This window comes from Leptodactylus fuscus, chromosome 7 (assembly GCF_031893055.1).
Source record: "Leptodactylus fuscus isolate aLepFus1 chromosome 7, aLepFus1.hap2, whole genome shotgun sequence".
In the NCBI taxonomy this organism is placed as follows: Eukaryota; Metazoa; Chordata; class Amphibia; order Anura; family Leptodactylidae; genus Leptodactylus; species Leptodactylus fuscus.
Window position 1 is genome coordinate 49,688,251 of NC_134271.1, and position 14,025 is coordinate 49,702,275.

Genomic DNA, 14,025 nt, shown 5'->3' on the forward strand with positions numbered 1-14,025 from the left:
CCTCCTCCTCTACCGCCTCCTCCTCCGCCACCGCCTCCTCCTCCGCCACCGCCTCCTCCTCCGCTGTTAGATTGACCCCAGCTACGAGTTGGAAACGTTGCAGCACTGGCGTTGGTAGACGTCAGCAGGCTGTGCTGAAGCTGATCAGCTTGGGGGACAGACAGCACACTGCCTCCGAGGTGAGGGATGCCCTCCTCGATGAGACGGCAATATGGTTTGAGCCGCTGCACCTGGGCCCAGGCATGGTCGTTTGTGATAACGGCCGGAACCTGGTAGCAGCTCTGGAGCTTGCCGGACTCCAACATGTTCCATGCCTGGCCCACGTCTTCAACCTAGTGGTGCAACGTTTCCTAAAGAGCTACCCCAATGTTCCAGAGCTACTGGTGAAAGTGCGGCGCATGTGCGCCCACTTTCGCAAGTCGACAGTAGCCGCTGCTAGCTTAAAATCTCTCCAGCAACGCCTGCATGTGCCACAAGACCGCTTTTGTGCGACGTCCCCACACGCTGGAACTCAACGTTTCAGATGTTGAATAGAGTGGTTGAGCAGCAGAGACCTTTGATGGAATACCAGCTACAAAACCCTAGGGTGCCACAAAGTCAGCTGCCTCAGTTTCTCATCCATGAGTGGCCATGGATGAGAGACCTTTGTGACATCCTACGGGTGTTTGAGGAGTCCACAAGGAGGGTGAGCTCTGAGGATGCGATGGTGAGCCCTGATTGACATCAGGGATAACTCAGATCACACAGAGGAGTCAGGGATAGCATCCGATCCGTCACAGCTGGAGAGTAGGTCCACACATCTGTCCGCTTCATCGCGTTTAATGGAGGAGGAGGAGGAGGAAGAAGAGTTGTCCGATGATGTGATGGTGATACAGGAGGCTTCCGGGCAACTTCGAATCGTCCCATTGTTGCAGCGCGGATGGGTAGACATGGAGGATGAGGAGGAAATGGAGATTGAACTTTCCGGTGGGGCCAGAGGAGTCATGCCAACTAACACTGTGGCAGACATGGCTGAGTTCATGTTGGGGTGCTTTACAACCGACAAGCGTATTGTCAAAATCATGGAGGACAACCAGTACTGGATCTTTGCTATCCTTGACCCCCGGTATAAAAACAACATCTCGTCTTTTATTCCGGTAGAGGGGAGGGCCAATCGCATCAATGCTTGCCACAGGCAATTGGTGCAGAATATGATGGAGATGTTTCCAGCATGTGACAGTGGCGGCAGGGAGGGCAGTTCCTCCAGTAGGCAACCAAGTTCTCACCGGTCCACACAAACGAGGGGCACACTGTCTAAGGTCTGGGACACCTTGATGGCACCCCCTCGCCAAAGTGCCGCCACGGAGGGTCCTAGTGTCACCAGGCGTGAGAAGTATAGGCGCATGTTGCGGGAATACCTTTCCGACCACAGCCCTGTCCTCTCCGACCCCTCTGCGCCCTACACGTATTGGGTGTCGAAGTTGGACCTGTGGCTTGAACTTGCCCTATATGCCTTGGAGGTGCTGTCCTGTCCTGCCGCCAGCGTCCTATCTGAGAGGGTGTTCAGTGCAGCCGGTGGCATCATCACTGACAAGCGCACCCGTCTGTCAGCTGAGAGTGCCGACCGGCTCACTTTGATAAAAATGAACCACCACTGGATAGAGCCTTCATTTTTGTGCCCACCTGTGTAAAGCACCCCAACATGAAACTCCATGTCTGTACTCAACCTCTCCAATTCCTCCGCATCCTCATACTCATCCACCATAAGCGTTGCACAATTCTGCTAATACTAGGCTCCCTCCAACATGATTTCCCCCAACTCTGCTGGTTAGAGGCTCCCTCCACCCTGATTTCCACCAACTCTGCTGGTTAGAGGCTCCCTCCACCCTGCTTTCCCACAACTCTGCTGGTTAGAGGCTCCCTCCACCATGAATTGGTCCAAACTGGGGTTTTTAGAGGCTCCCTCCACCATGAATTGGTCCAAACTGGGGTTTTTAGAGGCTCCCTCCACCATGAATTTGCCCAAACTGGGCTGTTTAGAGGCTCCCTCCACCATGAATTGGTCCAAATTGGGGTTTTTAGAGGCTCCCTCCACCATGAATTTGCCCAAACTGGGCTGGTTAGAGGCTCCCTCCACCATGAATTGGTCCAAACTGGGCTGGTTAGAGGCTCCCTCCACCATGAATTGGTCCAAATTGGGGTTTTTAGAGGCTCCCTCCACCATGAATTGGTCCAAACTGGGCTGTTTAGAGGCTCCCTCCACCATGAATTGGTCCAAACTGGGGTTTTTAGAGGCTCCCTCCACCATGAATTTGCCCAAACTGGCCTGTTTAGAGGCTCCCTCCACCATGAATTGGTCCAAACTGGGTTTTTTAGAGGCTCCCTCCACCATGAATTGGTCCAAACTGGGGTTTTTAGAGGCTCCCTCCACCATGAATTGGTCCAAACTGGGGTTTTTAGAGGCTCCCTCCACCATGAATTTGCCCAAACTGGGGTTTTTAGAGGCTCCCTCCACCATGAATTTGCCCAAACTGGGCTGTTTAGAGGCTCCCTCCACCATGAATTGGTCCAAACTGGGTTTTTTAGAGGCTCCCTCCACCATGAATTGGTCCAAACTGGGGTTTTTAGAGGCACCCTCCACCATGAATTGGTCCAAACTGAGGTTTTTAGAGGCTCCCTCCACCATGAATTTGCCCAAACTGGGCTGTTTAGAGGCTCCCTCCACCATGAATTGGTCCAAATTGGGGTTTTTAGAGGCTCCCTCCACCATGAATTGGTCCAAACTGGGGTTTTTAGAGGCTCCCTCCACCATGAATTTGCCCAAACTGGGCTGTTTAGAGGCTCCCTCCAGCATGAATTGGTCCAAACTGGGGTTTTTAGAGGCTCCCTCCACCATGAATTGGTCCAAACTGGGGTTTTTAGAGGCTCCCTCCACCATGAATTGGTCCAAACTGGGGTTTTTAGAGGCTCCCTCCACCATGAATTGGTCCAAACTGGGCTGGTTAGAGGCTCCCTCCACCATGAATTTGCCCAAACTGGGCTGTTTAGAGGCTCCCTCCACCATGAATTGGTCCAAACGGGGGTTTTTAGAGGCTCCCTCCACCATGAATTTGCCCAAACTGGGCTGGTTAGAGGCTCCCTCCACCATGAATTTGCCCAAACTGGGCTGTTTAGAGGCTCCCTCCACCATGAATTGGTCCAAACTGGGCTGTTTAGAGGCTCCCTCCACCATGAATTGGTCCAAACTGGGTTTTTTAGAGGCTCCCTCCACCATGAATTGGTCCAAACTGGGGTTTTTAGAGGCTCCCTCCACCATGAATTGGTCCAAACTGGGGTTTTTAGAGGCTCCCTCCACCATGAATTTGCCCAAACTCTGCTGGTTAGAGGCTCAATCCACCCTGATTTTCAAAACAAATGTTGGTGCCAACCTCAACTTACTACAAGGGCCAAATTCACTGCTGGTGACAAGCTCTCCTCACTGCAAGTGCCAAATACACATGTTTCAAGGTGTTTTCCTACTGTCAGAGAGGTGGTATTGAGTGTGTAAAGTGTGTAGTTGTTAGGCTGTGATGTTGGGGTAATAGAGGGTCTTTGGTGTGTTAGATGCCCCCAGACATGCTTCCCCTGCTGTCCCAGTGTCATTCCAGAGGTGTTGGCATCATTTCCTGTGGTGTCATAGTGGACTTGGTGACCCTCCAGACACGGATTTGGGTTTCCCCCTTAACGAGTATATGTTCCCCATAGACTATAATGGGGTTCGAAACCCGTTCGAACACACGAACAGTGAGCGGCTGTTCGATTCGAATTTCGAACCTCGAACATTTTAGTGTTCGCTCATCTCTACTTGACATCCCCATGGATGCAACAAACACTCATACGTTTGTCTGGGATAAAGTCCCCAGCTATCAAGCTGGCATGCACCAGAGTGACCAGGCTACCAGAGTCCAACAACGCCTGGACAGAATGGCCGTTCACCACAACTTGGCAGACCTAAGGCTCAGTCTCTAGTCCCGGTGCCGCAGCATAGACAGGTCTGGCAAATAATGACTGATGCCTACCAGCGTCACAGTCCATTGGCTCAGAGGTGAATGGGCACTGGGCAGCAATATGTCCCCGCTCATGGCATCTCTAACACTGTACCAGCCCTGGTTTCACCAGCAGAGTCCCTTCTTGGGCTGGTGGACTGCCTAGAAAACACATTTCGAGCTTTTTTCCCTCCGCTCTCAAATATCGGAGCAGTCTTACCGGGGGGTGCCCTCCACTGAGTGCTCCTGGGGGATGGTCGTGCTGTAGGGTCATCACGGAGTTCAGCCTCATTCGCCAACTATCTCTCCAGAAGGCTGACGAGCTGGCATATTTGGGGTCTCCATGTCCAACCCAGCGCTGCAATGCAGGAGGAAGAGTTCTGGTAAATCGGTCTAGGACCATCTTCTCCATCATCTGTGCAGGGGTACAGGTGTCTGGTTCCAGCCACTTTCTCACTAGATGAATCAGGTCGTACATCTGGGATCTGGCAGGCTTGTCCATATGGTAGCTCCAGGTATGTACCCGCTGGGCATGGACAGCAGTGGTTTCCTCCAGCCGAGCAAGAATTTCCGCCTTTAGTTTATCATAGTCCTGGACATCTTGCTGGCAGAGGTCATAATAGGCCTTCTGGGGTTCACCAGTCAGATAGAGAGCAATGACGTCTGCCCAGTCAGCAGCTGGCAATTTCTCCCATTCAGCCAACCTCTCAAACACAGTCAGGAAGGCCTCCACGTCATCATCTGGGGTCATCTTTTGCAAAGCTCTTTGCACAGCCCGCTTCTCATCTATGTGTTCCACAGGTCTTTGTGGGCTAGTGACAACAGTCTCTTTGCTCCATCATTAAATGATTCGTTTGTTGTTGCTGTACATTGGACTGTACAACATGCTTCAGTATCTCCTCTATAGTCTGGGTCTGTATAGCGGCAGCAGCCTTCACCCAGGACATAAAAAATAATAATTTCTCCAGCAAGGAGTGGATGTGTTGTTGCCCCTAGCAACCGCTGTATGCCCGTGTCCTCCACCAATTGTCAGGATCTGGGGTTGCTAGGTGGGGTGGCATAGACACAAAAGTCCAGATTCATTAGTCCAAAACAAAGGTTATTTTCACTCAAAAAGGTAGTGCACCAACAAAAGGAAACAATACAAAAATAAATACCTGCCCAGCAAGGGTCTAACTAAACATAGAATAGGTTACCTCACCTAGAATCACAGAAATCCAAAAGCCAGTTGAGTCATTCAGGACACAGCTCCATAAATGGAAGAAAAGGACCAACCTCCAAAGGAATAGCCAAGGACCAGCGCTCGCCCATTCACAATAAAAAACTTTATTAAGCACGTATCACATTGAAAGCAATAGGGAAAAAAGCAGCCAATTCATTTCTATGGGGAGCGCACGTATGCCGGCTCCCATAGTCATGAATGGGATCTGCTTTGTACGCGCTCATTGTGAACGTGTTTTACGCTCAGAATGAGAGGAGCATATACTTAGTGTGAATGCACCCTAACACGTCGATAATTTCCACTGTGTCTAACCTTGCTGCATACCACATGACTGGGTAATAATAAATCTGTTTATATTTCATATTGCCAAACAATGAGCAGTAATATGTAATATATAAGGTAGTGCGGCCTTATATAAAAGTATGGCAAAACAGCAAATAGTAAATATTCTTTTCTAAATAACTCTGCATCTATAGGGGCAATACCTGAAGGGAGCAGCTCCTGGAGGGGCCATTTCTTACCATACCACACAATGAATAGTCCGATGTTAGCCTCTAAACTGGATAAAATAATGGCTATTTGAGAAACATTCCTCTTGCCAAGCATTGCAGTATTTGGCTTGCCGCTGCCTATTCCTACTTGTATGTACTAGAATATACGGCTTCAGGCAACGTGTATTTAAAATTCAACTCAAACACTAAACTGTAAACTGCTGAATTCAGATTTCACAAGACAAGGCTCATTGAACTCACAGAGTCAGCTAATGTCTCCGTGTCTCTATTTACAGGGAAAGAGGAATTTGTACCTCTGCCTCCATGTTATCTCATTCCTGAGATGTTGCTAATTGTGGCCGGATGTAGCAAATATAGGAAATTATTCATGTAGAGCAGATCTTGGCGAGCTACTACACACAATGTACAGACTGGATGCATGGACTACAGAGTTGCTGGGAAATTGTGCTGCAGTGCTATCTAATGAATGTAGGCTTAGGAAATGCTGACAGTCACTATGAATGCTGCCACCTATTTCCCTTGGTCTGTAGCCTCCATTCTGTAAGTCTCACTTCATGGCTGATGTATGTCACAGAATTGTGTATATTGGAATCATTCAGCAGTCTGAACAGTTCCAACCTCTAACCCCATAGTGATTTTCAGCAAATCATTACATGGCGCCATCTACTTGGTCTGCATTAAGCAAGTTTAATAGACGTGGTGTTTCTTCATGAAAGAAGCTGAGTAGTGAGTATATATACATGCCGTCAATGTGTGATGAGATGCCCTGACCATTGTGACCTCCATCAGTTGCTAAAACAAAGTGGCAACACTCATAGGAGCAGCATCATATCCCAGTGGCATTTGAAATGGCATGACATGGCACTAATAATAATGCTGGCACTTTGTTCTAGTGATTGTTGAGGGTCAGACATCCACCAATCGGGCTTCGATGAAATATCCTAGAAATTTGCCCTTATTGTCTCTCCTGAGGCCAGCTACACACTAGCAGTTATGGCCTGGAAAATATGGATCCTTATATTGGCTGTATTTCCTAAACTGCATTCAGTATCGTAGTTATCGATGATGCTGTGAGTCCCTGTCTTATCTGTACTGTCCCTTACTGTAATCATGATGGGATAGTAGTCCAGGGGTGAGGTGATGACTCGTATCATCATAAATAACTGTGATACCCTGAGCCCGGGTCCCTGAACAGAGTGCAGTCTGGGCTATAACTGACTGCATACATCAGGCCTTAAAGAGGACCTTTCACCATTTTGCCCACAGGCAGTTCTATATACTGCCGGATGTGGGCCCAGTGTGAAGAGCTTATGGTCCCGGTACTGTAGCTCTTCTATGGTCAGAAGGGCGTTTCTGACACTCAGTGAGAGACGTCCTTCTTCACAGCACAGCCAATCGCGCTGTGCTGTGAGAGCTGGGAGGAACGCCCCCCTCCATCTGCTCGCAGTACTCGTCCATAGACGAGCATTATCAGGGAGGGAGGGGGGAGTTCCTCCCGGCTCTCACAGCACAGCGCGATTGGCTGTGCTGTGAAGAAGGACGTCTCTGACTGAGTGTCAGAAATGCCCTTCTGACCATAGAAGAGCTACAGTACCGGACCGTAAGCTCTTCACACCGGGCCCACATCGGGAAAGCCGACAGTGTGCTGAACTCAGCGCACTGTCAGCTTTCCGGCAGTATATAGAACTGCCTGCGGGCAAAATGGTGAAAGGTCCTCTTCAAGTGAATGTGAGCTGAGAAGAGCTGCAGTGCTTCGGCATCGCCACAATACAACAGACAACGACTTCTGCTTCCAGCCCCCATGCATAGGATAGGAGCCCAGAGGATCCCATGTGATTTTCCAGGAGTCGTGTATCTCGGTATATATGTAGCAATGACCTGACAATCCTATGTAGCTGCACACACTGAATATGATGTGAACAATGTCTTATGAGAAGTTTACACTTTATAATCATTCTGGACTTTCTGGATCATTGCCTGACATCTCTGGAGGCTGCTTATCACCTCAAGAACAAAAGGACAGAGCATACCTCTGGGGAAGATATGGGAGGTCCAAAACATAGTAGATGGTCACCCAGTCCCAACCAATTTGGCCAACATCGATCTAATATGTATGGCCAACTTTAGTCACACCCAGGGACATGCACAAGAGATATGGGACACGTTTAGCACAGTCCTCCTGTTTGTCCATTTTAGAGAAGAGAAATTCTGGAGCATACTCTAGAGAGCATCTAAATCACAAATCGCACATATGACGCCCTTCATGACATACCCAAGCGTCATTACTGGGCAATAAGGAACGCCCTCTCTGACAGTACAGGGCTATGGATAAGTATTGTCGGGGGGGGGGGGGGAAGGGCGCGTTCCTCAAAGCCCAACTACATTGTCAGGAACGCCCTTCTGACAGTGAAGAGATATTGGTAAGGGCACATAACGAGATAGCCGACAGTGCACTGAATTCAGTGCATTGTCGGCTTTTTAGCGGTATATAAAACCGCATGTGCCCAAGGAAATGAAAGATCCTCTTTAAAGGGGCTTTCCATGAAAAAAAAAAAAATTAATATCACCTATGCTTAGGATAGGTCATCAATAGAGATGAGCGAGTACTGTTCGGATCAGCCGATCCGAATAGCACGCTCCATAGAAATGAATGGAAGCACCTGGTACTTCCGCTTTGACGGCGGCCGGCCGCTTAACCCCCGCGTGCCGGCTACATCCATTCATTTCTATGCGAGCGTGCTGTTCGGATCGGCTGATCCGAACAGTACTCGCTCATGTCTAGTCATCAACATCAGATTGTTTTGAGTCTGACACTGAGCAGCTCTGCCAATCAGATGCTATCAGTAGCTACTGTTATGGTAAAACAGTGCACAGAGCAAATCAGTTTCTATTGATTTGGATGAGACCTAAGCTGCACACTAACTGCCACTACACAGTGGACGGAGCTGCTTACTTCCAGCTCTTCTGATATCAGCTGATGGATATGACTGCTGGATGTCAGTCTGATATTGATGGCCTAAGGAAAGGTTATCACAAAATTTTGCCTGGAAACCCCTAATTGTTATTGGTTGACTGATTAGTATTGTGCTTAGCAGTATATTTCTATATTATTACTGTCCTTTTGGTTTAGTTCTACTGCACTCCTTATATAAATTTAGATCAATGTCTGCCCTCCCTCATAGGAAAAGGAAATTTATACTTTAAAGTGGATGATCAACTATTTTTTTAATGCTTAGTAGGGCCGCTGTAAACAAAAAAAAACTTTACTCACCTGTCTTTTGCATATTGGTCCCCCACCTTACGTGAGCAGTGACATCCAGTTTGTGCTAGGTGCCGCCACAGCGAGGAAGAAAGACTTCCAATAGCGCTCCATCTCACACTTGGGGTGAAGCAGTAGGTCACTGACTGTACTTCCCAGTGCTGTCACGGTCTCATACATGGGATGGGACCTATTCCCCAGCATGGAGGTCACCATGGACACTATCCTTCTGTCACCCACTTCCTGTACTGGATCCAGAGGGCTCCCCAGGACAGAGATGGCCCTTCTAATCAGCCTGTTGAGCCTATTCCTATCCCTATTTGATAGGCTACTCCTCCAGCTGGTCACTCTGAAGAAGATGGCTGATGCCACTACAGAGTTGATAAAGACCCTAAGAAGTGCCCCCTGGACTCCGAAGGCCCTCACCCTCCTAAGCAGGTAGAGCCTGTTGTGGCCCTTTCTGTGCAGTGCATTCATGTGATTCGCCCAGTCCAGCTTATTATTGAGGAGAACATCCAGGTACTTATAGGTGTTGACTATCTCAATGCCCGTCCCCTGGATGTCCACTGGTTTTGGAGCAGAAGCTTGGTCTTCCCTGCATTAATCCTGAGGTGGTTCCACTGGCAGCAATTTTGGTTGTAACAGTAAGCAAATTTGCCATAACAAGGTGACCTCTGATAGAAGGGGCCTTACACTAAAATGTCTCACCTCTCTTAGGACCTTGGTCTCCCATGAATTAATGGAAAATATGTTTTTTTACCATATCATGTCTTGCATACATCACAAACAGCCTCCTTTCTCTGGACCTGTGGCCTGTGAATGAATAGGGAGTGTAGGTCACCCACATTATGCTCTAAAATCAGCCTTGGACAGATGGGTGTCATGCACAAACCAAAATGGAAGTCAGCCACACATCCCCAAAGTACAATGCAACAAATGCAGAAAAAATGGTAATGCCAAACAATGTGAACAAGAAATGCAGGTGTACGCTGCTGTGGCTACAATACAAATGTGAATACAAAAAGTTGCCCTACAACAGCACTACCCTAGCACCAAGAGCATTACTGCAAATACCTACTGTACATCAGAACACGTGTTTTATAGCTTCAACGAACTGTAACTGTAAGGCCTGGTTCACATCTGTGCTTGGTATTCTGTTTGGGGAGTCCGCTTGGGGACCCCTGAATGGAATACTGAACGCATTAAAAAGCGGTTAGCAAAGAAAGCACATGGACCCCATAGACTATAATGAGGTCCGTGTGTTTTCCGCACAGTGTCCGCACAAATCATGCAGAAAGAAAAGTAGTGCTTGAAGTACTTTTCTCTCTGCATGACTTGTGCGGAAACCGCACGGAAAACACACAGACCCCATTATAGTCTATGGGATCCCTGTGCTTTCTTTGCTAACTGCTTTTTAATGCGTTCGGTATTTCATTTGGGGGGTCCCCAAGCGGACCAATCAGAATACCAAACACAGATGTGAACCAGACCTAAGATGATCTGCCACAACAAGGATTTTTCAAGCAGATTTGGGGACGGAATCCAAACGCAAGTGTGAACCCAGCCTTAAAAAGATTTTTAAACCAGGCTGTTCACCAGTAGGGAAAAAGCCTTCTGAATATTATTCCCTGTGGATACCATATAGCGGGACATGCAGCAAGGGTGGAAAAAGACATCCATGCATCCTACTAATATTATAAAGGTTAAAGTATGTGTGTTTGGATGTTTGTGGGTTTGTGTGTTTGGATGTTTGTTCCTCAATCACACCTACACAGGCAAATGGATTTGTCTGAAATTGCGCACATACATACCTTGGGTCCTGGATTGAACGATAGGCTACATGGAATTCCCGTACACCACCGCAATTCACTCCCGTGACCGATGCTTTTCACTGTTGAATTCGCTGCAGGACCCTGGGACGCTGTAGGACCTGGGACGCTGTAGGACCTGGGATGACGTCATCCCAGCCCTTTCAGCAGCTCACCTGGTTGGGTGCTGCTTCTTTATGTGGGCGGAGCTATCGGTAGCCCGCCGTCCACAAGAACATGGCGTCCCTCAGAGGTCCGGAGCGTCCTGAACAAGCGTACGTACTCTGGGGCAGCGACAAGTGCATACGGTTGCCCCGACGGTGTGGCCTCACCATAGGGGGTTGCCTGCGTCGCGCTCTGGAACGCCGGCTCGGCCAGCTGTCCCGCAGTGGCTGTGGTCTCTCGGAAAACTACAAGTCCGTCGGGGATGTCGGCAGGCCAGTCTACCCTCTCATTCGCCTGCGGGAGAAGGCCTGTGATGACAGGTGAGTTGGGAGACTTTGAGAAGGAAGACGGATGGGGTGTTGGGGGTGAGGAGGTTTCCGGTTCAGTGGGGGACGCGGGAAAGGGGGTCCTGGGCAGGTACACCCGGAGGCCCCTGAGAGGGGGACAGGGCCGCCACTGTCCCACAGATGGCATGGGGCCACATGGTTTGCATAGGCACACCTATAACGTCAGTGCCCGGGAAGGGCGAGGTGTGGTGAGGCCGGGGCCACAGGTTGGTAGGGGGAAAGAGGCCACACGGTCGGCAGGGACTGGGGAGGGGGAAGGGGGCACGGGGTAGGTAAGACGGGGAAGGGGGCATGGGCTGGGGGGAAAAAGGGGGCACGGGGTAGGTAACACGAGGGAAGGGGGCATGGCGTTGAGGGGGAGGGGGCACGTGCCTGAGGGCAAAGGGGCACGGGGTAGGAGGAAGGAGTGAGCATATGGGGGAGCGGGTAGGGAGAAAGGGGGGTGGCGGGCGCCAGGAAGGAGAGGAGGAAAAGAGATCCAGCGGGCTGCATGGTGGGTTCTGTGTTTGCTCCTGTTGACCCAGGAGACCTAACACTTACAAAAGGAGAGATCAGTATAGCAGAAATATAGCTGTAAATGCAATTCCTTATGTATAAATGGCATTGTTGTTGAACCTACAATTTATTCACTTCTGTTTCTACCTCTCCAGCAGTGCCGTACAGTGGTAAGAGCCAAGCAGGCTGGAGTCCACATGTCACTGCGAATTCATAAGCATCAGGCGCAGACCTCGCATTGTGACATGTGACTAATTTCAGAGTGATTTAGTATGTGCTCTTTCTAAAGAGAATATCATTAGCCTAAATAAAGGAAGTGAGGATGTTGCTACCCCTGGGATGTAACGGGGATTCCCTCTCTGCTGAGTCATGTTTCTGCTGATCTCTGTTTTGCTTGAATGGCAATTTATACTCCTAACCGCTGCTACCCATTAAAGGGTTAACCCTTTCCCCAATGGCATACTGCCAGCTTATATGCAGATGGCATCATTTAATCCTTATAATGCAGTATTAACAGGGATGAACTGGCACATGGTGCGGGAGGTGCATGCAACTGGCATTATGAACACAAAGCAGGCACTTAACGGGAAGCACCATATATGCAAACAAACAAAAGATAGGAATGGCGGGCACACGGTGTAAGGAGTACACAGAGTTCATCGGGTCATTGGTACTTTGCCAGTTACCACTTTATATTATTGCAGAAGCTTCTGAGCTTACATCTACCTGCTCATTGCTTCAAGGGGCACCATATGCGATACACCACATGCAAACACACTGTATAGGAAATTTATATCCTCAAGTGTTTCATTATAGCACATACCAATAATGTATGAAGTGGACTGTAGGGGATGCAGAGATTGTAGTCTCACCTGAGCCCTGGACACAGAGGAGAAATAAAATCCCCTCGGAAACATAAAAAGAGAGCAAAATGATATTAGATATTAGGTATGGAGTCCTGTTAAGATTTTCTTCTAGGTCTAGAAGCTTCAGATAACAAAATAATTGCCCACATTTTGCAATAGCCTTCTAGAAAGTGGGGAATTGTGTGAACACAGATTTTTTTTTCCAGAATATCCTTCCCCGTATCATCCATACTGTGCCCCCTTTTGGGATTCACATCTTTTTTTAACATCATGCCTTCCCACCCCCTGTATGTTGGTTAGGGTGCCTGATCTGATAACACCACAACTTGGCTCCATACACATAACATTTAAGTTGAATGCTATCAAGATGTGTCTACTGGTTGTTGGATTTGCTTATGCTCTTGAGAGTTTTTCAGGCAAAATGAGCAATTATGAATGACACTTTTCACATATATAATTAACAATTTAAATTTTTGTGGTCACTGACAGGTAGGAAAGGCAATAGCACATTATAATATAAGTGGATTCGTCAAAAGCCTGGGTTTCAAATCACCTTCAGGGGCCCATGGCTGCCCAAACTGCCTACCAAGTTTGATTTAGCCCTATACAATTAGCAAGGAGTATTGATTCCTCCATAATGTGTGTGATCTTAAAGTTTAAAGATTATCAAGAACCTCAGGACTGCAGGGAGAAGACAGAGAATGTGTAATAGTAGTTGTGTGAAGGGCTGGCGTCAGCAGCCGGCAAACCTGGGCAGATGCTGGAACCTATGTAGCTCAAGGGAGCCCACTTCTCAGCTGAGAACTGAAAACGGCAATTTTGTTAACAAAACACTTGCTATAGTTCCCTGCAACACCCTGTGTCTCCTAAAGTTTCCCCTCTCCAATCTCTGACTCCTCTGTAGCTGCTGTCTTCTCCAAGTGATGTACAGTGCTTCTGTAACAGCTGGTATCTAAGTAAATACTGATAAGTGATAGATAAGGGCGGGTTCACACCAGCGCCCGGTCTCCACTTTGTGGGTTTCCGTCTTCTGTCAACAGGAGACGGAAACCCGGCATTCAGTGTCCGCCGGTGAGCGCCCGTGAGTGTCTTCTGGTCTCCGCCATGAAACCGTTTTTTTTTAACTGGACACAAAGTCCTGCATGTCCGACTTTGTGTGTGGTTAAAAAAAAAATGGTCTCGCTGCGGAGAGCAGAAGACGCTTATGGGCGCTCATGGGCGGACACTTTGCAAACCCATTCAAATAAATGGGTTTGAAAACTGATTGCTGGTTTCCTTCTCCTGTCCAGTTTCTCGGGCAGAAGACGGAACCCTGAAAGCGGAAACCGGCGCAAGTGTGACCCCGCC